Source organism: Heterocephalus glaber, unplaced genomic scaffold, assembly GCF_053883595.1.
Source record: "Heterocephalus glaber isolate CG9 unplaced genomic scaffold, H.glaber_assembly_v1.0 deba00000347, whole genome shotgun sequence".
Classification (NCBI taxonomy): Eukaryota; Metazoa; Chordata; class Mammalia; order Rodentia; family Bathyergidae; genus Heterocephalus; species Heterocephalus glaber.
This window is the reverse complement of record NW_028258143.1, coordinates 13,821,353-13,845,000: the sequence shown is the minus strand read 5'-3', so window position 1 is coordinate 13,845,000 and position 23,648 is coordinate 13,821,353. Positions and strand designations below refer to the sequence as shown.

The 23,648-nt window shown below is 38.3% G+C and overlaps 1 protein-coding gene across 12 annotated transcripts in view; it reads right to left on the bottom strand.

Annotated features, from left to right (window-relative positions):
• The window catches only part of Nckap5 (NCK associated protein 5), a 915,317-nt gene that overhangs the window by 721,786 nt on the left and 169,883 nt on the right, over nucleotides 1-23,648 (bottom strand). Inside the window, exon 1 of one of the 12 annotated variants that reach the window (XM_087195908.1) lies at nucleotides 11,567-22,865. The exons of 10 other annotated variants lie outside the window; for them this stretch is intronic. The gene's annotated coding sequence lies outside the window, so the exon portion shown is untranslated. Of the gene's footprint in view, nucleotides 1,810-11,566; nucleotides 22,866-23,648 lie in introns of those variants that run through there. One more of the 12 variants, XM_021236821.2, reaches the window with a different exon arrangement.

The following is a 23,648-nucleotide window of genomic DNA, read 5'->3' as shown; positions in this document are numbered from 1 at the left end:
GCTAAGGAAAGAACTGCTGAGATGTGGCATGAGAGGAATGGGATGCATGGACAACTCTCATCAAGGGAGTCATGGAACTAACTGTAAGTATTTAGCTATATAGAACACTGAGGCAGACTTCGCTTTTGCCGTACAGATTGGTTCTCTTCTGAAACTTCAACAACACTCCTCTCATCTCATCTGACTTCCATGAACACAGGGCTAGGCTGAAAATATGGAAGACAGACAAGTCGATTCCAATTAAAGAACAACAATTTTAAAAGCAAGCAAAAGTCTTTCAAATAGGAACACTAAATTAATAGCTATTTGCACATAGGAACAGTGGCTTACATAATACTCAAATATTTTCTTCTGATTTATTTGTGAAACAGAAAGGAGAGATTATAAATGTAGAAAAGGGTTAAAATACAAGTATTTGTGACTCTCTACATTTTGTTTTGCTTAAAGTGTTTTAAAACAAATTATTAATTTCCATTTCCTCTGTCCCATCAGAGATACCTCGGTTGGGTCAAAGTGGTTGGTTTAGTGGTTGGACATCACGGCTTCTGAACTTTTAAAACAGATAAGGCTTTGAATTCCATCTCAGAGATCGGGTGACATCCAAATCCACTTAAAGTTTAACTGGTATGGTTTCTGATGTCACTGGAGACCTTGATGAAATTACAATCCTATTAGTCATGATGGGAGAAGACAGGAGACCTTAGGTGGCTAATGTTCCATTCATAACAAGAAAGAGCCATTTAGCATTTGTAAAGGGCACTGATTTCTGATAGTTCCCTGAAGAACAAGGCTCAACTAAAGAAATATGACCAGAAAAAGCTTGGGAAAGAAATGATAGAAAAGACAAGATTGCATTTATCCAAACAACTTAACTGTGTGTACTTTTTACAACTTCAATTGAATCCAAAGAATTGAGTCTTCATGTAAATGTGGGTGAGAGGAAGGGCATGCCTAGCCACACAGAGATTCTGTTACTGAGAAATCTGGAGAATTACACTATGCCTTTGATTGATGCCAAGGAGGTGTCTCTAAAGATAAAGGCTAAACGGAGGTTATGTGGAAAAGGCTTTTAATCTGGGTGATGAATTGCCAGATTCCATTATGCCTAATGAGTCTCATCAGTGCATAGCTAGACTCAAGAAAATAATAAGACCCTTTCAAATCCTCCTATAAACAAATTAGAAGAATTAATAATAAAAATCCTATTAATGTGTATGCAATTTCAAGAAGTTAATGAAATAACTTTAAAAAGTTTGGCTAATGTATTTTTAGCCTTTTTAAAATGCCTGATCATCAAAATGAATTTGTTCTTCAGTTTTTTTCCTCTCAAATACATCCCATGTAAGACTTCAAGGATTACATTTTTATTTTGGCTAACTCTTCTCTAGGGAGAAGTCTGCTTAGAAGTTATGAGATGTGACAAAGCAAGTATTGCAGGTCATTGAATGTATAAGATGCCAATTGACCTGAAAGTAACAAATGAGATTCATTTATGCAATTTGCCAACTCTTTTAATATGCCTCCTAACCAAACAGAACCTAGTGGAAGAAATGAGTTCTCAGTCACCTGCCTGGTAAAGGGTAAATCTTTTGCTTTTCAATATGTCTCTGGCAGGAAGAAAAAGCAGAGTCTAGAAATATCTATACATGGTTCAAAAGAAAAGTGGTTGTCTAAAACCTCTAGTTTCAAATGACAGAAAATTTGCTGGCTTTTTATCAAAAATTTTATAAAATAAACCATCAGTCAGATTAAAATTCAAACTTTACTTCTTGTCAATTGTATTCTTTTAAACTATCATTTAAAAAAAGATCTCTGGCAAGGTCCTGAGTTCGATCCCCAGCCCCCCCCCCCAAAAAAAAATGTGAATAAAAAAAGATCTCTGGCCCAGCATGGTAGTGTACACCTGTAATCCCAGCACTCAGAAGGCTGAGAAGGAGGATCACCATGAGTTCAAGGCTGGCCTGGGCTACAAAGCAAGACCTTGCCTCAAAAAAAAAAAAAAAAAGTCTCATATAAATAAATCATGTGACATTTAAGCTTGTGTGTCTGATTTATTTCACTTAACACAAAGAGAAAAATAGAAGATAGATAAATAGGAAGTAAGGAGAAGTTTAAATAATTCCCTATTTCTCTGTAACAAAATGTTTTAATATATATGTTTATATAAATTTCATTTATACTACTAGTTTCTCTTAGTTCATTGAAAAGGTTTTGTGCTATTATCTTGTTTCTTCTTCATAAGAGAATCTTTTCTGTCTCTGAGTAACTACTTTGAAGGTAATGACACTGTATTAACTACTGTTATTCCCATTATTTTGTTATGAAATTTTGTTTTATTTTCTCATATAATAAAAAGGATCTCCATACTGAAGCGTGTAGGATGAGCAAAAAGGTAATCCATTTTTTAGGGATATAACTAGGCTGGAAGGCACAATCACACATTTGCATGTGCTCAGATTTCCATGTAAACGAATGCCACATGCTCCTTAATGCCACCTAAAATAATATAACTCAGTTTTCAGGGAGAATAAAGGGGTATGGAGATTGCAATGATGTCCACTGTAGAAGTTAAGAACAAACCTGCTTGTAATATTGCTAGATCATATCCACAGTGTCTGGCACACAGTAAGCACTCAATAAATATTTCTTCAAATCTGAATGGAAGAGGGAGTTATTTTATATACAATCTGCTATGTAAATTTGTACATCCTCTGTTTTACTATCAAATAATATATGTTTTCACTCACATGTGCTTTTAAGCTTTGAATCAATAAAGAATGGGAGCCACTTTCGCCTTCTCAAAAAGTTTTCTTTCCAGGGCTGCTAATGTGCTGCCCCTGCGTGGTTCTGCCTCCAAACCTCAGCACATCATCATTGGGCTTCCTCCTCCTCTCACTTGCTGATGTCCGATCCCTGTAGATTTTCTTTCACATTTTCTAATAACAGATTCATTGAGTTGCCTGACTTCAACAAATGCCTCTTATCAACCTTGTCCTAAAATATTTAGAAATTGGCTGTATACTAGATTTTGTAAGGGGCAAAGAAAGGAATTAATCTAAGGTTCCCATCCTCCATGTTTATAACATAAATTAGTAAACAACACCTACATACGTCAAAGTTAAATGACAATGTTAAGGCCAAATGAAAGTGCAAATATGAAAGAACTATGATTAGAAAGGGATGAGAGTTCTGTTGGTTTAACAAAGGAAATGAGATTTGATTGGCTTTGAAGACTGAACAGGATTCATGTCTGGAGAGATCAGGGAGGGAAGAATGTCAGGAGGATGAATTATTATGGCCACAGACAACAGAGTGGGCAAATTACATGGCTGGTTGGGTCAAGGAGAGGACTGCTGAGTCTGACACGAAGGTTTCACCATAGAAATGGTGCGAAATGTGGTAGAAAGGCAGATGGGCCCACTCTATTATATAGGAAAAAATAAATTAGGTGGGATTTTAAGCATAGAAAAAACAATAAAAAAGATCTGCTCATTTCCCACTGCATGTAAGATACTTCCTCAAAAATCTCATCACTGAATGCTTACTCCAAATTCATATTTCTCTCCCCTTGGACAGCTCAGTTAGCCACTTACTTCTGTCAGTAGCAACAACATACAGTACTTCTTGGATTCAAAGGTTGATATCTTTGGAAGTACCTTTATGATTGTCTCCAATTTCAACCATTTGAAGGTTCTTTGACCAAAATCACTATGTGGCTGCTTTAAATAAGTACACATGCCTAGACTGTGTTCCAGAACAAATGGTAGAGACAGATTTTAGGACTCAGATTTCTACCTGCTATATGGTGACTAAAACCTTGACTATTTGCTACTCCTTCTTCCAAACATCATTTAACAATCTCATTTCTCTATAAGATCCCTGCAAGCACTATAACTCAGAAATTTTTGAAACTTCTGGATCATACCCTTCATTCTAATATCAATATTTTCTTTGTGGAATTCACTTGTGCTGGGAAAATAACAACATAATTGTAAGCCAGATGTGTGGTGCCCAATGCTTTTGTGGTATGATTCTAATGCAAACACTTCATCAATACGGAAATGATGTACTTAGGTCTAAATGTTACAAAATACATATAATATCTATATGAGGAAAACTAGAAGACTGATGAAATAAATTCTAGAGTTAAATAAATGGAGACATAGTCTGTGTTCAAGGGCAGGAAGATTCAATATTGTCAAAACTGTCAGTTCTTTCAAACTTGAACTCTGGATTCAAAGTAATTCTAATCAATATCACAACGAGCGATTTTGTGCATGTCAATATACTGATTCTGAAATTATATGGACAAGTAAAAGATTCAGTATAGCAAACACAGTATTGAAGGAGAAGAACAAAGTTGAGGACTGACGCTACCAAAATTCAAAAGATACTTTAAAGCTACAATAACAAAAAAAGCATGCTATTGGTGAAATGACAGGCAAACAGATTAATGGAATAGAAGAGAAAACACAGAAAGAATCTCACATAATTGTTATTTTTTTTTTGGTTTTTTTTTGGTACCAGGGATCAAACTCGCGTCCTTGCAGAGTCTCACATAATTATAATCAACTCTGACAAAGAGCAAAGAAAATACAATGAATAAAAGACAATCTTTTCAACAAATGCTACTGGAACAACTGGACATCCACATTTCCAAATGGGAATCTAGAGAGACCTTACATTCTTCAAAAAAATGAATTAAAAACGGAATAGAGAGCTAAATACAGAACACAAAACTGTAAAATTTCTATGATATAATAGAAGAACAAACAGCAATCATGCTTCTTGGCATTCACCTAAAGAATTTAAACTTTATGCCCATATGGAAACCTACACATATGTTTATAGTCATTTTATTCATATTAATAACAACTTCATCCCAAATTTGGAAGCTGCTGGGAGCACTGCCCTGTGGATCACTATGGCCAGGCCTAACTCACCTCCTCCCCCAGAGGAGGCAGATTCTGCCTGGAATGAGGAACAGGAATCTTTTCCATCTTGTTCACTTCCTCTTGAAGATGAGGCAGGGCCCAGAGGGAGAACAGGTGACAAGAGGGTGTGGCAGAGGGAGGTCCGGCTGAGAAGAGGACTATCTTCCTTTCAGTCAGTAAGCTTTATCTCCTGCAGACCCTAGCTGCTCTTCCTGTTCCAATCAGCCAGCCCCTTTTATCTCCCCCTACACTTCCCCTAACTCTACCACTATAAAGAAATGTGCAGCCATTTGCTTGGTGGTTGTTTCCTCCCATCAGGAGTTAGAGCCCCACCTGGTCCCACCTATACTTTATTATATCTCTTTGTCTCTCTTTCTTATTTTCATTTATTTTATTTTATTTTTTTTGTTCTTTTATTGGTACATTTTAGGTATACAATTCATTTACATTTATCACTGGGTGTTTATACCTGTACATGATATATCTTGGTTCTTATTTTTTTTCCCCATTACATGTGCACCCTTCACCCCCTCTCCCCTTCCATATTCACATAGATTTCATTCCCATTTTTTTTTTCTTTTCTCATAGGTTTTCCTTTCCCTCTTTTCCTTTCCCCTTCCCCTCCCTTCACTCCTTCGTCTTTGGACCTTTTTTTCTATTTCAAATTATCAATTATTCATTTTAATCATTTTAACCCTTGTTTACACTATCAGTTTCTCACACTAGTGAAACTATTTGGTATTTACACATGTGTATCCTACTTATTTCACTTAAGAGTATGGCCTCGATATGCATCCATTTAGCTATAAATGACTCTAGTTTTTCATTCTTTATGGCTGGGTAGTACTCCATTTCATTAAAAAAACCACATTTTCTTTATCCAATTTCCACTTGATGGGCACTTGGGCTGCTTCCAAGCTTTAGCTATTACAAACTGTGCTGCTATGAACATGGGTGCACATATATCACTGTGGTATGATTCTTTTAATTCTTTTGGGAAGATACCCAGCAGGGGAAGAGCTGGGTCAAATGGGACCTCTAGTCCTAGTTCTTTGAGGTATCTCTGTACTGGCTTCCACAGTGGTTGCACCAGTCTGCATTCCCACCACCAATGGAGAAGGGCTTCTTTCTCCCCACAACCCTGCCAGCATTTGTTATTTGTTGATTTCTTCATACCAGCAATTCTTTCTGGGGTGAGGTGAAATCTCAGTGTTGTTTTCATCTCCATCTCTTGAATGATGAGTGATGTTGAACATTTTTTCATATATTTGTTTGCTGCTTTTACTTCCTTGTCTGAGAAATGTCTGTTCATTGCAGATGTCCATTTTAGAATTGGGTCTTTGAATTTGGGGGGTCTGATTTTTTTCAATTCTTTATATATTCTAGATAGTAGTCTTTTGTCTGAGGTACAGCTGCTAAAAAATTATTCCCATATTGTAGGTTGACTGTGAGCTCTGTTGGTGGTTTCTTTTGCAGTGCAGAAGCTTTTTAATAAGATGAGATCCCAGTTGTTGATTCTTTCTGCTAGTTCCCATGCTGCTGAGGTTTTGTTCATGAAGCCTTTTCCTATGCCAATGTCTTCAAGAGTTCTACCTAACTTATCTTCCAGCAAGTTTATTGTTTCTGTCTTAATATTTAGATCTTTAATCCACTTTTATCTTAGTTTAGTGCATGGCGATAGGTATGGGTCTAGTTTTGAATCTTTGGCAGGTTGAAATCCAGTTTTTCCAACACCATTTATTAAATAGGCTATCTTTCCTCCAATGATGGTGGTTGGCTCCTTTGTCAAAGATGAGGTGGCTGAGCATGTCTGGAGTTGTTTCTGCATCTTCTAATCTATTCCACTGATCCTCAGGTCTGTGCCTTTGCCAGTACCATGCTGATTTTAACACAGTAGCTTTGTAGTATAGTTTCAAGTTGGGGATTGTGATACCCCCGGCCATGTCTCTGTTGCTTAGAATTGCTTTAGCTATTCTAGGTCTCTTCTGGTTCCAAATGAATTTTTGGATTGTTTTCTCTAGTTCTGTGAAGTATATTGTTGGAATTTCAATTGGCATTGCATTGAATCTATATAGTAGTTTTGGAAGTACGGCCATTTTCACTATATTGGTTCTTCCTACCCAGGAGCAAGGGATGTCTTTCCATTCTCTTTGATCTCTTTTTTCCGAATGCTGTAGTTTTCAGTGTAGAGGTCTTTTGCTTCCTTTGTTAGATTAATTCCTAGATATTTCATTTTTTTGGATGCTATTGTAAAAGGAATTGTTTCCCTAATTTCTCTCTCAGTGAGTCTGTTATTTGTGTACAAGAAGGCTATTGTTTTTTGAGTGTTAACCTTGTATCCAGCTACTCTACTGAATCTGTCAATTAAGTCTAGAAGTCTTTTGGTGGAGTTTTTTGGATCTTCTATGTAAAGTATCATATCATCAGCAAATAATGACAGTTTAACTTCTTCTTTTCCTATCTTTATTCCTTTTATTTCTTTCTCTTTTCTAATTGCTGTGGCAAATGTTTCCAGAACTATATTGAACAGGAGTGGTGCTAGTGGGCATCCTTGTCTTGTTCCTGATTTTAGTGTGAGAGTTTTCAGTTTCTGACCATTTAGTATGATGTTGGCTGTAGGTTTTTCATAGATAGCCTTAATCAGGTTAAGATAAAGACCTTCTATTCCAATTTTCTGTAGGGTTTTTATCATGAATGGGTGCTGGATTTTGTCGAATGCTTTTTCTGCATCTATTGAGATGATCATATGGTTTTTGTCCTTGACTCTGTTAATATGGTATATTACATTTATTGATTTATGAATATTGAACCATCCTTGCATCCCTGGGATAAATCCAACTTGGTCAGTGTGTATGATCTTCTTGATGACCCTTTGTATCCTGTTTGCCAGTATCTTGTTGAGGATTTTTGCATCTATGTTCATTAGGGAGATTGGCCTATAGTTCTCTTTTTGGGTTGGGTCTTTCCCTGGTTTTGGAATCAAAGTAACACTTGCTTCCAGGAATGAATTTGGAAGCCTTGGTTCCCTTTCAATTTCCTTGATGAGTTTAAAGAGTAATGGTGTTAGTTCTTCTTTAAATGTCCTGTAAAATTCAGCAGTGCAGCCATCAGGACCTGGGCTTTTCTTTGTTGGTAAATATTTTATTACGTTTTCAATTTCATTCTTTGTAACTGTGGTGTTTAGAATTTCTATATCTTCTGCCCATTTCTTTTGTGCTTTCCATTTTATTGGAGTAGAAGTTCTTGAAGTAGATATTCATGATCCTCTGGACTTCTGTTGGATCAGTTGTGACTTCACCTTTTTCATTCTTAATTGCATGTATCTGGGCCTTTTCTTTCCTCTTTTTGATAAGGTTGGCTAAAGGTTTATCGATTTTATTTATTCTTTCAAAAAACCAACTCATTGATTCATTGATTTTTTTGTATTGTTCTCTTAGTCTCCATTGCATTGATTTCTGCCCTGATCTTTATGGTTTCCTCTCTTGTAGAAGCTTTGGATTCATTATGCTCTTCTTTTTCTAAGAGCTTGAGGTGCTGCATTAGGTTATTTATCTGAATTTTCTCTGTTTTCCTAATATGGGCATTCACTGCTATGAATTTCCCACATAGAACTGCTTTCATTGTGTCCCATAGATTCCTGTATGTTGTACTGGCATTTTCATTTACTTGTAGAAACTGTTTAATTTCTTCTTTAATTACTTCTGTGACCGCTTGGTTGTTCAAGAGGGTTTTATTCAGTTTCCATGTGTTCGTTGGGGTTTTGCAGTTTCTTATGTTATTGATCTCCAATTTTATTGCACTATGGTCTGATAATATACAGGGGGTAACTTCAATTCTTTTACATTTACTTAGGTATGTCCTATGAGCTAGCATGTGGTCTATTCAGGAGAATGATCCGTGTGCAGCCAAAAAAAATGTGTATTCCAATTTTGTGGGGTGGAACACTCTGTAAACATCTATAAGTCCATTTGTTCAATAGCTTGGTTCAGTTCTAGAATTTCCTTGTTAACTTTTTGTCTAGATGATCTGTCTATTTGTGACAGTGGGGTATTGAGTTCCCCCACTACAATTGTGTTAGTGTTTATTTGGTTTTTCATGTCTATTAATATTTATTTTGTATTGTTGGGGGCATTTGTATTTGGTGCATATATATTTAGGATTGTCATCTCTTCCTCTTGGATTGTTCCCTTCACAAGGATGTAGTGACCATCTTTGTCTCTCTTAATTAGTTTTGGTTTGAAATCTACCTTGTCTACAAATAAGATTGCTATCCCTGCTTTTTTTCTGGGTTCCTGTGGTGTTGAGAACTGTTTTCCATTCTTTTACTTTCAATTCATGAGTTTCTTTTTGAGTTAGGTGTGTTTCTTGTATACAGCATATTGTTGCATTTTCCTTTTTAATCCATTCTGCCAGTCTATTTCTTTTGATTGGTGAATTGAGGCCATTAACATTGAGGGTTATAATTGATATTGATTTATCCTTGTCATGATGTTTTACTTTTGTTGGCTCTTTTATTTCTTATTTTTTCCCCCTTTCCCTTTAGTGTCTTACCTTGCCTGGTATCTTCCCTCTGTTGGGCCTCATGGAGTTGTGACCTTCATTGTTTTTTCTAGGATATTGTTTAGAATTGCTTGTAGTGCTGGTTTGGTGTTCATGAAATATCTCAGGTGTTCTTTGTCATGGAAGTATCTAATTTCCCCATCGATTTTGAAAGATAATTTTGCAGGATACAACAGTCTAGGTTGGAAGTTATTTTCTTTTAGGGATTGAAATACTTCACTCCAGGCCATCCTTGATTTGAGGGTTTGTGTTGAGAAGTCTGCTGTGATTCTGATGGGCTTTCCTTTGTAGGTGATTTGTTTCTTTTCTCTAACTGCTTGTAGGATTTTGTTTTTCTGTTGGGTTTCTGGGATCTTGACTATTATATGTCTAGATGTAGATTTTTTTTGATCATGGCTAGTTGGAGTTCTATATGACTCACTTATCTGTATGTCCAATTCTCTACCTCTGTCTGGGAAGTTTTCCACTATTACTTCTGTGAACAGTTTTTTTATGTCAATTGTGCTTTCTCCTGTTTTTTCATGGACTCCTATCAGTCTTATGTTATTCTTCTTTGCATCATCTACCAGCTGTTGGATTGATTTTTCATGGTCCCTTACTATTTTTAAGAAATCTCTATTTTCATGGTCTCTAACCGCGATCCTGTCTTCTATATCTGATATTCTATCTTCAGATTCTCTTAATCTGCTGTGCATGCTTTCAATGGAGTTTTTAATCTCCTAAATATCTGTTTGAATCTGTTTCATGGTTTCCATTTCTTTCTTATGCTGGGTATTCATGGCTTCCAGCATGTTTCTGAGCTCATCTATTTTTTTATCTGTCTCTGTTCTAGATCCTTTAATCATGTCTTTCACTCTTCTCACCATCTCTGCGGATATCTGGGAGATTATTTCTGCTTTGAATTTTTCTAGAGCCTCATTCATCTGTTTTGTTACTTCCCGTGCTATCAGTTCAGGGTTTCCAGGTGGTTGATTATCAGACTTTTGCACCTCATTTCCCCCAGAAATTGGCTTTTGTGGGGTGGAAGTCTGGGTTTGTGACTTGCTTAAATGCCTTCTCATTTTTGTTTTTGGTAGTTTCCCTGTTTTAGTTTCTGGGTTGATATTATGAAGTTGTTTATTGTAAGTGTTTTTGTTGATCTATTTAAAACCCTTATGGAATGATTGCTTCTCAGAGGTGTCTACTGGATATAGCTGTTCTTTAGGTTTTGAGTCTATAATGACTCTGAGGCTATCTCATTTTCATTATACCAGGAAGGAAAACTGTTTGGATCAATCACGACACCTTACCCCAAGTGATACAATCAGTAACACCATTGCATCAAATACCTCTTAAAGAATGACAATTTGTGGTAGTTATTAATCTATCACCTTTAGCTGTGTGAATTAAATCAAGAACGAGGACCAACCCAACATATAGTGAATAAACTCTTCAATATAACAACTTTACCCTTTGGGATGGGGAGTTAGAAGGGGTTGGGGAGGGAGGGACAGATGGGAAGAAGGATAGGGGAAGGTTAGCAGTGTGGCCAGAGGACACAGGTGAGAAGGAAAAAGAGAATAATAGGAAAATAAAGAACTCCAAACGAGGACCAAAACAGGGACAAATAGGTAAGATGAACAATGTGGGAGAGCAAGAGAGTGAGTGTAAGAGAGAGAGAAAGGAAAGAGAAAATGAAGAAGAAAAGAAAAGAAAAGAGAGAAAAACAACTATTTGCAAAGAGTAGGGAAAAAATTAAAGATAAGAGGAGCAAAAGAAAAGAGAAAAAAACTCCTAATAATACTAATTTTGGGAATAAAAAATAACAATGAAGATGAAGGGCCTCTTTCACGGTGTGTCTCTGCTGTCACAATAGACAATGTGGGTAGCAGTGTGCAGATATAAGTCAATGAGTCTCCGCAAGCTAGACGCAGACCCATGAGATTCAGGCAGATTTCTGGCTGCAAGTCCCAAGTTGAGCTCCCTGTCCTCCTGTAGGGTTGAACTCTGCAGAGTTGTATTGCAGGTTCCAGCTGCCCTTCCCCTGAAGGTAGCCCTGGTCCTGATGGGAGGTGAAGATGACTCCAACTTACCCAGTACAGTGGTCTGGTGGTCCGGTGTCCTCTGCGTCTTTGTAGTGTGGAAGCAGGTGGCTGTACAGAGCAGTCGGCTGGGTGTGGGGTGTCCAGTGGATTGCTGCCAGGGTGCAGGCTGATTCGGCTAGTTCAGCGAAACTCGCGAGGTTGCTATGGCTTCCGCAGACCTGTCTGTCTGCAGCAGGCTGATTCCGCGAGTTCTGTGCGACTCACGACGTTGCTAAGGCGTCCGCAGACCTGCCTGTCTGCAGCGGGCTGATTGGGCGCCTTCCTCGCGACTCGTGACGTTGCTAAGGCTTCCGCAGACCTGCCTGTCTGCAGCAGGCTGATTAGGCGTGTTCCGCAGGGCTAGCGACGTTGCTATGGCGTCCCCAGGCCTGCCTGTCTGCAGCGGGCTTGTCTGTTTTAATCTCTCACTCTCCTGTCTCACTCAGTCACCTTTCAGCCACATCGGTGGTGGCAGGAAGCAACTAAGATAATGTTTGGGAGATGAATGGATTAGTAAGTTGTGGCACATGCAGACACTGGAATATTATTCACTGCTATAGATAAATGAGCTATCAAGGAATGAAAAATCATGGAAAACTCTTAAATACATAGTACCAAGTGAAAGAATACAATTCCAAAGAGCAACATACTATATTTTTATCTATATAACATTGTAGAAAGGGAAAAACTGTAGAGGCAATAAAAATCAGTGATTGCCAAGGATTAAGGGAGAAGGAAGGATAACTGGACAGAACATAGTGGGTTAGGGAAGTGAAACTACTCTATATGGTGCTATAATGGTGAATACATGCCATTATATATTCGTCTAAATGCACAGCTTGTAAAACATAGAGAGTGAATTCTCGTGTAACTATAGACTTTGGGTGGTAATATACAAATGTAGCCTCATCAGGTGTAACAAATGTACCAATCTGATGGGGAATGATGACAATGGGAGAAGCAGTCAATGTCTAGGGGCAAGGAGTATATGGTAAATCTCTGTAGTAGCTGCTCAATTTTACTGTGAACTTAAAACTGCTTTAAAAATAAAATTTACTAAAAACAAGCCAAAAACTCACTGTTCTCTGTACTCTCTTTAGAGAAAGGAAAGGTATCTTCAAAGTTTATGATGATAAAAGCCACACAACTGCAGAGAACATTCACTAAACTTTCTTCTCAAAGCCAAGTGAACTGTCATTCCTCTGCCCAGAAATATTTAAAGGGCTCCTGAAATCCCGTGAATATAGACTGCAATGCCCTCTGGATTTCAAACTCTTCTATAGGGTTTCTAAACCTCAAATTTACAAACTCAGTCACTCCCTGTCCCCATTCTTCTCTTGCAGTGACGCTGCTGTGCTGTTATAGCACCGCAGACATAGGGAGAACAGTCTCCCTAGTAGAGCCACATCTCCAAGAAGAGCCCTTTCTAGGTGGAAAATTTCCCTATTCCAACTTCCACTACAGTTTGAAGTGATGGATACTTTTCTATAAACATACTGCTCCCCTTAATCGAATTTTGTCTTTGGAATTTCAGAACTTGCCCACTCCAGTTTCATATGTTCCGAAAGTATATTCTTTTGGTAATTGTCTAGGATGTTAGCAATGCTGTAAGCAAAGAGGGTCACAGGTGGTGACAACCTTGAAGTGAGCCATGCAAAATGAATACGCCCTATATTTAAACATCCAAAAAAGAAATAGATAATAGCTTAAAAGTCATTTTTTAAGAGTAGGTATGAAAATGAATACAGGAAGTACAAAAGGGGAATTGTTTCCCATGTCTAGAAGATCAGCACAGAATAGGGGGGCACTTCAAAGTGTGCCAGGTAAATCCAAGTCAGGAAGCGGATTCTGCCCATAAAAAGTGCCTGGGAAGGTGTCTAGGTACTAGCAGTGTGGGACTGGGCAGCAAAATCAGGCATTGGTGCAATAAATATTCAGTGAACATCTAGAAGATGAATGAATTTACAAAATACAAGCATCAAAAATGAGGAACCAGAACTGGGAATTTAGATCAGTGGTGCCACTGCCTGCCCCGCAAGGGCAAGGACCTGAGTTTGATCCCCAGTACCAAAAAAAAGGAACTCCATTCCCAGGGTAATGGGGAAAAAATAAGAACCAAGACAGATTATGTAAAGGTACAAATTTCCAATGATGAATGTCATTATAGGGTGTGCCTAAAATGTACCAATAAAATTAATTTAAGAAATGAGAAACTAACTCCAATACATGACAACTGACATCTTATGGGCAGTATACTCAAACTTAACAAAATATATGAATTTATAAAGGTAATGGCATCAAAATATGGGAACAAATTCTGAACTCAGTATACAAATCCCAACATGTCAGGGCAGAATCCTCATCTATTCCCTCACATAAACCAGGAATCTGGGGGTCATCCTCAATAACCCCTTGTCTCCCTTTTGCCCCTCTGCGCCATCAAGTCTTGTTGCTCAGATGTACATTTGAAATAGATCCTCTTCTCCCCATTCTCATTGCTACTATCAAGGCTGTGGGGAGGACTTCCTCACCAGTCTACCTGGCTCCCAACTCATCCTTACCAGAGCTGTTCTCTGAAATGGATTTGCTCACCACACTTTCCTGCTTCAAATTTTCTCCTGGCTTCCTACTGTCTACAGAATAAAGTCTGAGCTTTTGGACCTTACATATCTTCCAAATCTTGTCTCCTGTCATTTCTCCTTTAGACCACACCAGGACCACAAATACAAAAGGCCGAACAGCATAATCATTAAGAGCTGATCTACTGCAGCACTAGACACCAGTGAGGGGAGGGTTAATTAAGCACATAAAGAAAAGTGGAAGTTGTCAAGATATATCCCATTTCTGCAGGGAATTTGGTTCCTTTGTAGATGAATACACACAATGTCACAGCTCTAGATAGGATTGTAATAAATTCTGGGTCTGTTTCTGTCCAGAAAAGTGGGCAGAAATATCTAAGACACCAGATATAACAGTTTTGGAGTCCCCAGAATAAAAGATATTAATGAAATCTAACAGATAAAATGAAATAAAATAAAATAAAACAAAATTCCTACAGAAAAAGGTCATGTCCTGAATTTTTGAGTCATGAAATTTCTTTTCTATATTCTGAGCTTTCTCATATATCTACAACCATCCACTGGAAACCCATGCATCTCTGGTATCCTTTACTTCAGCTTAATACTGCCGAAATGATACAGAAAGAATCAAATAGAAAGTCTGTCACCAATCTCAAACTACATTACTATTTGCCACAAGCCAATTTAAATTATTGGGGATTGATCAAAGTTTCAAAATATTAAGTGTATCAGTAGACTCTGAAGAGCATACAAATGAAATAAGCACAGTGAAGATGTTTCAACAACCTTATTGCATTCTTGGTCAATGCTGATGCAATGAATTTTGCCAACAACCTCACTCTTTTGTTTTCGCTAAGCAAATAAGAAACGGTGACTATCAGTGCTCACTTGGATTGAAAACTGGAAGAATAAGCAAGGGGGAAATGCTCATGTACTTTTAGGCAGAGCAAAAGGAATTTAGGAAGAAGAGCTTAAGTAGCATCTTCATTTTCTGTCCAGCTAAGCATGCAGGGCCTCCTTATTAACCTGGAAAGAATTCGGAAACTACTCTCTTCAAAGCAGTGTGAAAGTGGAGGGTCAATGTTATAAGAGGAACATGATGTATTCGGTCAGCTGCAGAAGGTCAGAAGTTGGAAGACAGAAGAACAAGGAGAGAGAATCTACTACAGCTGCTTCACAACCTGTCCCAAACTTCAGCAGGCACAACCAGACCAAACTTGGATGAAAACAGGGGGCCTCAAAGAGTGTGATGTGTACCACTTGGCATTTTTGAGGAGTGATTTTAGACAGTTAAGAGAAGAATGTACTTGTACCTTAGTAATGTTGCATCAATATCATTCTATATTAGAACATAAACAGTAAAACTAACCCTTCAACCATGTGATTTTGTTTAATATTTTTATGGTTATACTAAGCTAAAAAGAGTTGACTTAAAAAAATAGATGGTAAATAAATTATAGTATAGTTCTTACTGAGATATGGAAAAATTGTGACGGTTATGCCCACCCAAATAAACGAATGAAATTGGGGAAAGCTGGATCAAGTCAAAGAGATAAAACATAATTGTAGATTGAAAAAAGCCTCTAACGGTAGTCTTGAAAAGACTCCATACACTATTCACACAGATTTTTCCTGCATTCTTAAAGACAAATCATAGACCCTAAGTTATCTGAATTCTTATGCAAAAATATCAAATTTTCACAGAATAACCAGTGTGGAGAATTTCTCCCATCTGGCAAGTTTTACATTTAATTGCTCCTGGCACCCCTTGCATATCACAGGTGGGTGAAGGGGATGGGGATGGAGAGCAGCAGGTATAATTAACCTGCCTCTTTCTCCTTCCCAAATCTAGGAGGTCCATCCACAGCAGAGCATTCCACTGGCGGGAAGAGGGGAGCAGAGGGAAAGCAGTGTCTGCCTGTAAGAAATTAATCGAAAAGAAGGAAACCCTCCCCCCATTCTCTCTCACCCCAATTCAGAACATCTTAATTGCACACAGGCTAAGCTCATTAAGTGTAGCTCAACCGTCGTTGGAAGATTACTGTATCATGAATTAAATTTAAAACCTATATGATCTTCACTCTTCCTTGTAAAAGTTTGCAAGGGTGTTTTTCCAGAAGCTCAATCTGGAATGATTGTGAAGTGGTGATTTGTTAAGGAGCTTATCCTGCCAATGTGGATGTGAGCAATTTATTTCTAATTATTTCATTACACAAGCTTTATAAGAAACTCTAATAGTAAAGGCAGTTATGCCACAGAAAAATAAATCCTGGAGCTCTCAATATCCAGATAATGTAACCATGCTATTAAGAGCTGCCTTGTCAGTAATGGTGGTCTATGTATAATGATAGAGCTCTATACATAACCCACCAAGGGTACCTCATGCAAAACAGAGCTTATATATAACCTTCATTGCATTTGCAGTATGAGTTCACATTCCACCTATGCATTGGTCAAAAAACATTATTTCATACTTCACCGCCCTAACAAATAAATCAATAAAGCTCACCATATTCCTTGTAAATCTCGATGTGCATATTGCTCTCCATTTGAAATAATACTAACCTCTTAGTCTTGCCCTTACATGTACTTTGAATCATCCTCAGAGGGAATTATTTTCTGGATGGCCCCACCCTGCATCTGAACTGCAGATGTGTGCTAACTGGATTCCATCCAAGGTTGGAGAAGAAACATCAGGTTGTTCTCAAACTTTTATGTCATGTGAAGGGAAGAAAATTATGTACCAGGATTTTCATGCTCTTCCTAAAAATCCACAAAATTCCTTTCTAGGGTAAAAATACACCCCCTCCACCACATCCTTATCTTTACTTGGATAGTCTACATAACGGGTAGAGTAAACATGGTTTTCCTTCTCATTTACTCACTTTTGTGTTTCTAGTACCTGGTACAGATGGATGCTTAATCCTGGCACATAGGAGGTACTCAACAAACATTTTTGGAATAAATGAGAAATATTATTCACATTACATGCTGTATCTGGGAAAATGATCCAGTGTAATGTCAGAACACTTCAAAATGTGATACAATGCATCAGCAGACATTGTACCAAGGATCTCATACCCATTCTTGTGTGAGAAATCTTGTGAGATATAAAATAATAAAATTGGGATTTATAGTCAGACAAAAAGAACCATATCAACACATATAAAAGACCAGGGAGAAAATAAATGTGTGTTATTCGGAAATATGTTTATAATATATAAAAATTATTATAGTCAAAAAGGACTATCAGGAAAGAGGAAGGAGAACAGAGGAAGAGTTAAGAGACAGGAGGGCAAGTGAGAGTAAAGGAGAAAGTGGACATGATCAAGGCACAATACATGCTGTATAGAAATCTCACAGTAAAACCCATTAGTTTGTGCAATTAATTTGTGTTAATAATGATAACTGAGAGTTTTCTAGGTGAAAAATAGCAGAGGGAGAGAGAGAGAGGAGAGGAGAGGAGAAATCTTTACTTTTGGCTCCTTTCAATCTTTGCCTGGGACCTAATATCAAATTTCTCCTTTTTGAATGGAAAAAATATTTATTTGTGTATTAATGTGTACACACAGAAAGGCAGACAAGATTTATATAAACACGTTAAAAGGTCTAAAAGGTCATCATCAAACAGTTCCAATTGTTTAATGGTGTTATTAAATCTGAGGCATGAGGTTTGGGAGAAGGCATTTCTTCACTTTTTATGGTATACATTTCTACATTGTCTGGATTTCTTACAGCGAGCAAGTATCATTTTTGTAGTAAGACAAATCAATTACCATTTTTAAAAGAAAGTTACAGTTAAGAACTATATTTTGTGGTGTATATGAAGTGTTGTAGGGGCTCCATAAGTCTTTAACTGTCTGGAATGCAATCAACAAAAGATCTCAACCAGCATTTTTCACCCTGCTTTCTACATTTAGGAAAAAGAAGCCAAATATATGAAAATTTGTTATCAAGAATTCACATCCAGAATTCAAGAAACAGTGTTGTTTGTCCATAGTAATTAGGTTCAGGGTTTGGCCTAACTATTGCCACTTCAGTTCTCTACATTGTCTATCTCTACTTCTGCCTCTGCACAGTGAAGTATGTTCTTTAGATGCACTTAATCCATGGGGGTCCCACACAGGCAACTGGTCAGTGTCTTGGACCTACATGTCAGAGCCCCTGGAAGTGGAGTCCAGGACTCTGGATTTTAACAAGGGCCCAGGTGATATTTATGCACATTAAATTATAGAAAATAATGTTAGAACACAACACAATGACAGCAGACAATTTCAGCTACTATTTGAGAATGTGTAATCCAGCAATTACTTACTTTAACCACCAGATAGTGCTGCCACACTGCTGGGGAAATCAGTCAGATTTCAGAACTAGCGTGACAAAATATGACACGTAATGCACCTCCACTTGCCACCCTACTCCAGTGGCAGATACAACACCAATATGATACCAGTTATACTACTTTCTTTTCCCTCCAAGATGCCACACCAGAACCCTTCTCAGTGAGCTACTACAGACTGCGATGACCCATGAATCAAAGAAAGCACCTAAGTAGAGATGTCTGTATGGCTGGAAACGTAGCTCAGTGGTGAAGAATTTTCCTAGTGTGCACAAGGCTGTGGGTTAAAATTCTTGTGCTGCAAAAACAAACAAACAAACAAACACCCTCCCCACCCACAAAACCTCATGGATACCTCCATTTAAAAATTGTTAGACATGACAAGTAACCTGAGTAAGGTATTGTAAAGAAAGAATAAGTGATTTACAGCCCCACTGGGTAAGCAAACCAAATGTCAGAGATTACAAATGGCCAAGGGCTACTTCCTCTGTCTAGAAAAAACTTTGTTTCCATTCTCCAAACTGTTTGATCAGTGGAGATTTGAAACTAGAGTTAGTGAACATTAGAGCCAAAAAAATAGACTATCTACCTTAATTACTTCTCTCACATAGGAAGAAATGTTGACCCACAGGGATCACAATGGCCAAATCACAGAGTTAGTCATTCAGAGCCCAGCTGGAAACAGAGTCTATCTACCCAGATGTCTCTCATTCCCCAAATGGCTCCTAAAGCCACTCAGCCCCTGGGAGAATAAACTGGGTACAGACATGCACAGGGAGTCAGAAACAGAGGACCAGACCATGTCATCTAAAGTTCCAGCAAGACCTCAGACTCTTGTAATGGCAGACCATGTCCTTGGTACGATTCTGTAGCCAGCTGTCTGGGGTCTCAGTGCTGGTGAAGTGATGGTAAACTATGGAGGGAAAGCTGCTCCAGGGGCCCCACACAGCTACTCTTAGGAGTCATGTTCTTGGGTATAAAAGGAACTTAAATTTAACACATTAAAATTAAACTCGTGATTTGTACTGCACATCCATGCCAAAACAATAAATCTAGTCGTTTCTTGTACTAGTGCTCTATCAATAAGATCACTACTTCTATAGTTCTGTAGGGTACCAATTGCAAATTCAATCAACACTGAATTTAGCCCTAGATATCTGGGAATTATCCACCTCTATCTTCCTATTACTAAGGTAGTTTTAACTGTTGCCATCTCTTGCCTAACAATAGCTTATTAACTGGTATTCTCATGTTTATTATACCCCTCTCCTTAAATTATTGACCATGTAATAGCCGAGGTGACATTTTTCAGATCAAGATTTTGACTATGTTATTCACTGTACTTAAAACTGGTTATTCAGTATCTTCTCATTGATTTTACCGTGCTTCTCAAGTCCTTAAATCATCTGACTTCATCCATCTAACTTGCCTTGATTCTTAATCCTCTCCTAACTCTGCCAAATCCTATCAGCTCTTCACAATTCCCTCTAGCACAGGGCCTTTGCACATCTTACTTCCACTTTCCAGATCCTCTTCCATCCTTTACATATTAACTCTAGATTCACTTCCTCAAAAAACCTTTACAGATTCCCCAGTGTAAGTTGCTTCTCACTGATAAGTACATACTCTCTCATGGATAAGTATTATCTCCCTTAGGAATCTTGCATCAGTTAGTAATTATGGACCTATTACAGCTTTACTTGATTAATGTCCAACTCCTCACCCACCACCTCATTCCCAGTCTGCAAACAGGTGCACATTCTGTTAGCTCACCATTTTATCCTGTGTGTAACCAAGGGCCTGGCAAATAGCAGACACCTGATAAATATTGAATGAACAAATGAATGATGAAGGGATGAATACACGAAGGCTGGTGTTTAAGCTCATGCCACTGTTTATGAAGCTATACATAAAATAATCATTCACAGCTTCCAGGCGCAAAGCCAATGTGCACATGCTACAAAATGGCCTCTCACTGGGAGAAACGTACACCCTGAGATTCAGGCCATATCATTCCTTTGAGCTCAGACATCCTGTAATGATGTCTTATGTCTTTGCAGACTGCTTCTCCCATGAGAAGTCACATCTCATAAGCTGAGTCAGAGATGCCAAATTAGTTGGAGATAGGGATAATGACTAACCTGAGGACCGTGAGTAATAGAACATACCAGAAGGAAGTTCCTAATTAATACTCTGGTATTTACTAGAAACTCAACATGGAAGGACAGCAGTGACTGTAGGGTTCTTCAGCTCTATATCATGGTTTGGAAGGAGTTTCTAACACCCAAAACTGATAATTAGCTGCACTGAGTAACTCACATATTTCTAACTAATGCCACCGCCAACTGGATCACAGGGTTTCACAAGCATTGAAATAATTTGAAACTATAGTCCTGTACTGGTTCCTATCTCCACATGACTGCAGGTTTATGAGCTGTCATCCTCTCTTCTTCCTCCCTCCCTTCCTCCTTCTCATTTGCCAGAGAACACTGATGTTGAAAAACGAGCTTAATTCTTTTCATACAAAATGATTTTGCTTTAAAAGTGATCATTTAGTGGCATGCTCCTTCATCAGTAGAAGCTTGAAACTGAAATTAACCTTCAGAACACATTAAGCCAACCAACAGTATGGCTTCCTGGTCTTCTAAGCAGTATCTCAATTAAGAGAGCCCCCACTTTGGATAATACTTGAAGCATACTGATTAACTCCTCAGCATAGAAGTAGATTTAAACCTTGCCCACAATATATACCCACGACTCTGAATGGCAAGTAACATTCACATGGCAATGCTTACTTATCCAAAAGAGTATGGAAAGAAATTAGGTTGTGTTCTGTGGGCAATTTCTGGCTGTGACATCACTTATCTGGGCCCACTGTTAATAAAACCTATAAATATTTTATAGAATGAGTCCATGCTTGATATCTTTCAAGCCTTAAGAGGGGAAGGACTGCTTCCAGTGGTGTCTGTTTGGCAGCTGCAGATGATTTTAGCCTTTGGGAATGTTCCAAACAGCAGGCAGTCATGTCTGGCTCCTTGGCTCTCCTGTGCACTGTACCCATGATGTGCGACCAGAGAGAGCAGAAGACTACGCACATACAACCTCAAGCTCTGGACCCATTTCCACATTAGTTTCTCCTTTTAATCTAGCTCCTCAGAGCCAATGCTTTCTTAGGCAAAGACCTTTGCCTAGTTTATTTTCATTTTATTTTATATTTTAAATCTTAATTTCTCCTCTTTCTGAAACTGACATTTCTTAGTTTTCTCTTGGCTCCTTCCCTGTTTTCGCAGCCAGGACTTCCATCCTTCATCACTTTCCAGCTGCCTCTTTATTTATTTTAATTTTATCAGTACGTTTTAGACACACAGGATCACATTCGTCATGGGGAAATTTTACCTGTACATGATGTATCTTGAGTCCTCTTTTTTCCCCATTCCCCTTCCCTCCCTAGTTACACAAGCCCCGTTTCCATTTTTCCCTTCTTTTCTCATTTTTCCTTTTTCCTTCCTTCCCTTCCCCCTCCCTCCTCCTTAGTTCCCCTTTCCTTTTGAACACTTTTTCCTATTTCACGATATCTATATACATTTTGGTCCTTATTTACACTTTCAGTTTCTTGCCCCAGAGAGACAATGTGACATTTACACGTGTGTCTAGCTGCCTCTTATTTTCTCTACAGTGGAAGTTCTCATCCTGGCCACAAATCAGTTTTACTTGCAGAATTAAAAACATGCACACATGCGCATGTGCACGTATGTGTGTGTGTTGCGTGTGCGCACACCCCCTCCTATGACTGTGTCCCATCCCAGACAAATGAAGGTCCCTTTCATTTGTTGGGGCATTGATCACTGACAACAAATGCTTGCCAGAGACTCCACACTGGAGTCACTACTGTCCACTATCCTAGAACTTGTTTACATACTTGCACCTTTACTTTTAATTCATAGATTCAAAATGTATTGCTCATGTATTCACTTTATTTAATGAGAATTTTGTATGCAGCAGGCATTGTGTTGGGCACCAACAATGCCTAGCTGTATAGATATATCCTTTTGATGGTGATGTTCTGAATATTCCTATCCTTAGTCCCCATGTTCTTCCTACCTGTTTTTCCTAGTGATGTTCTGCTGTCATTGTGCCAATTACCTTCTTCTTCCAGAGGTGTCCCAAGTCTAAATCTTTAATTCAAACATCCACCTTGATGCTCAGACTACTACATCTAAGTGCAATTAGACATGTGACCTTGAGTGATCCATGGAAAAGTCAAACTCAGCATGTTGAAAATGAAATTGTTTGACTTCCCACTAAACCCATTCTTCCACATCTATCCTCTGGATGTTCCCACCGTCCACGTGGTCACCTACATTTCTCCCATGGGGAGTCCTGCTTCCTCTCACCTGCAGTCCCACCCACCCCCACCCTCCAAATTTGTTGGTGCTGTTTCTGAAACTTTCGAGTCCCTCAAGGCTGGTGATGGGGCTCTCTGCCTTCAGTGTTGCAGCTGTAGGCTCATCTTTAGAAGGATCACCAGAGCGAACTGCCTCAAGGGGAAACTGAAATCATGCTAAAGTTTTCTGTCACTCACAAGTGAGATTAGGGTCTCAAAACTGGCACACAATGCCCTCCAAGATCTGGTTCTTCCAGATCCAACTAGAATGAATTAAAAAATATATCATCAAGGCCACAGTAACACAGAGCAGCATATACCTCCTTTGGAGCTGGGCTCTTGTTTACCCCCAACCCCACTATGGCTTTGCTTCTGTTGTCTTCTCTTTTGGAAAACTCACCTCCTGCCATACATATACACACACACTCTGACTACTTGCATTGCCATTAAATAAATGCATAAGATCATGGTAAAAAAATGTGATTATGTGTCTTTGTTTCTATATTCTCCATTAGATAGTGAATTCCTTTAAAAATGACTATGTCTATAGTGTTATCATTTTTTATTTCTCTGTATTTTCAGAACCTAAAATAATAGCTGGAACTTCTCGTGTACTTGGTTGAAGTTTATGGAATAAATGAAGAAAGATGTAGCTCCCCTGTTCTAAGAACATAAAGGAATCACCTATATTACTAAATCAAAAGGCTTCTGTAAAATGGTACTTTTAGAAGGCAAAAGAGCCTAAAACTGACCATTAGCTATCCATATTGATTATTTTCCAGAAAAATT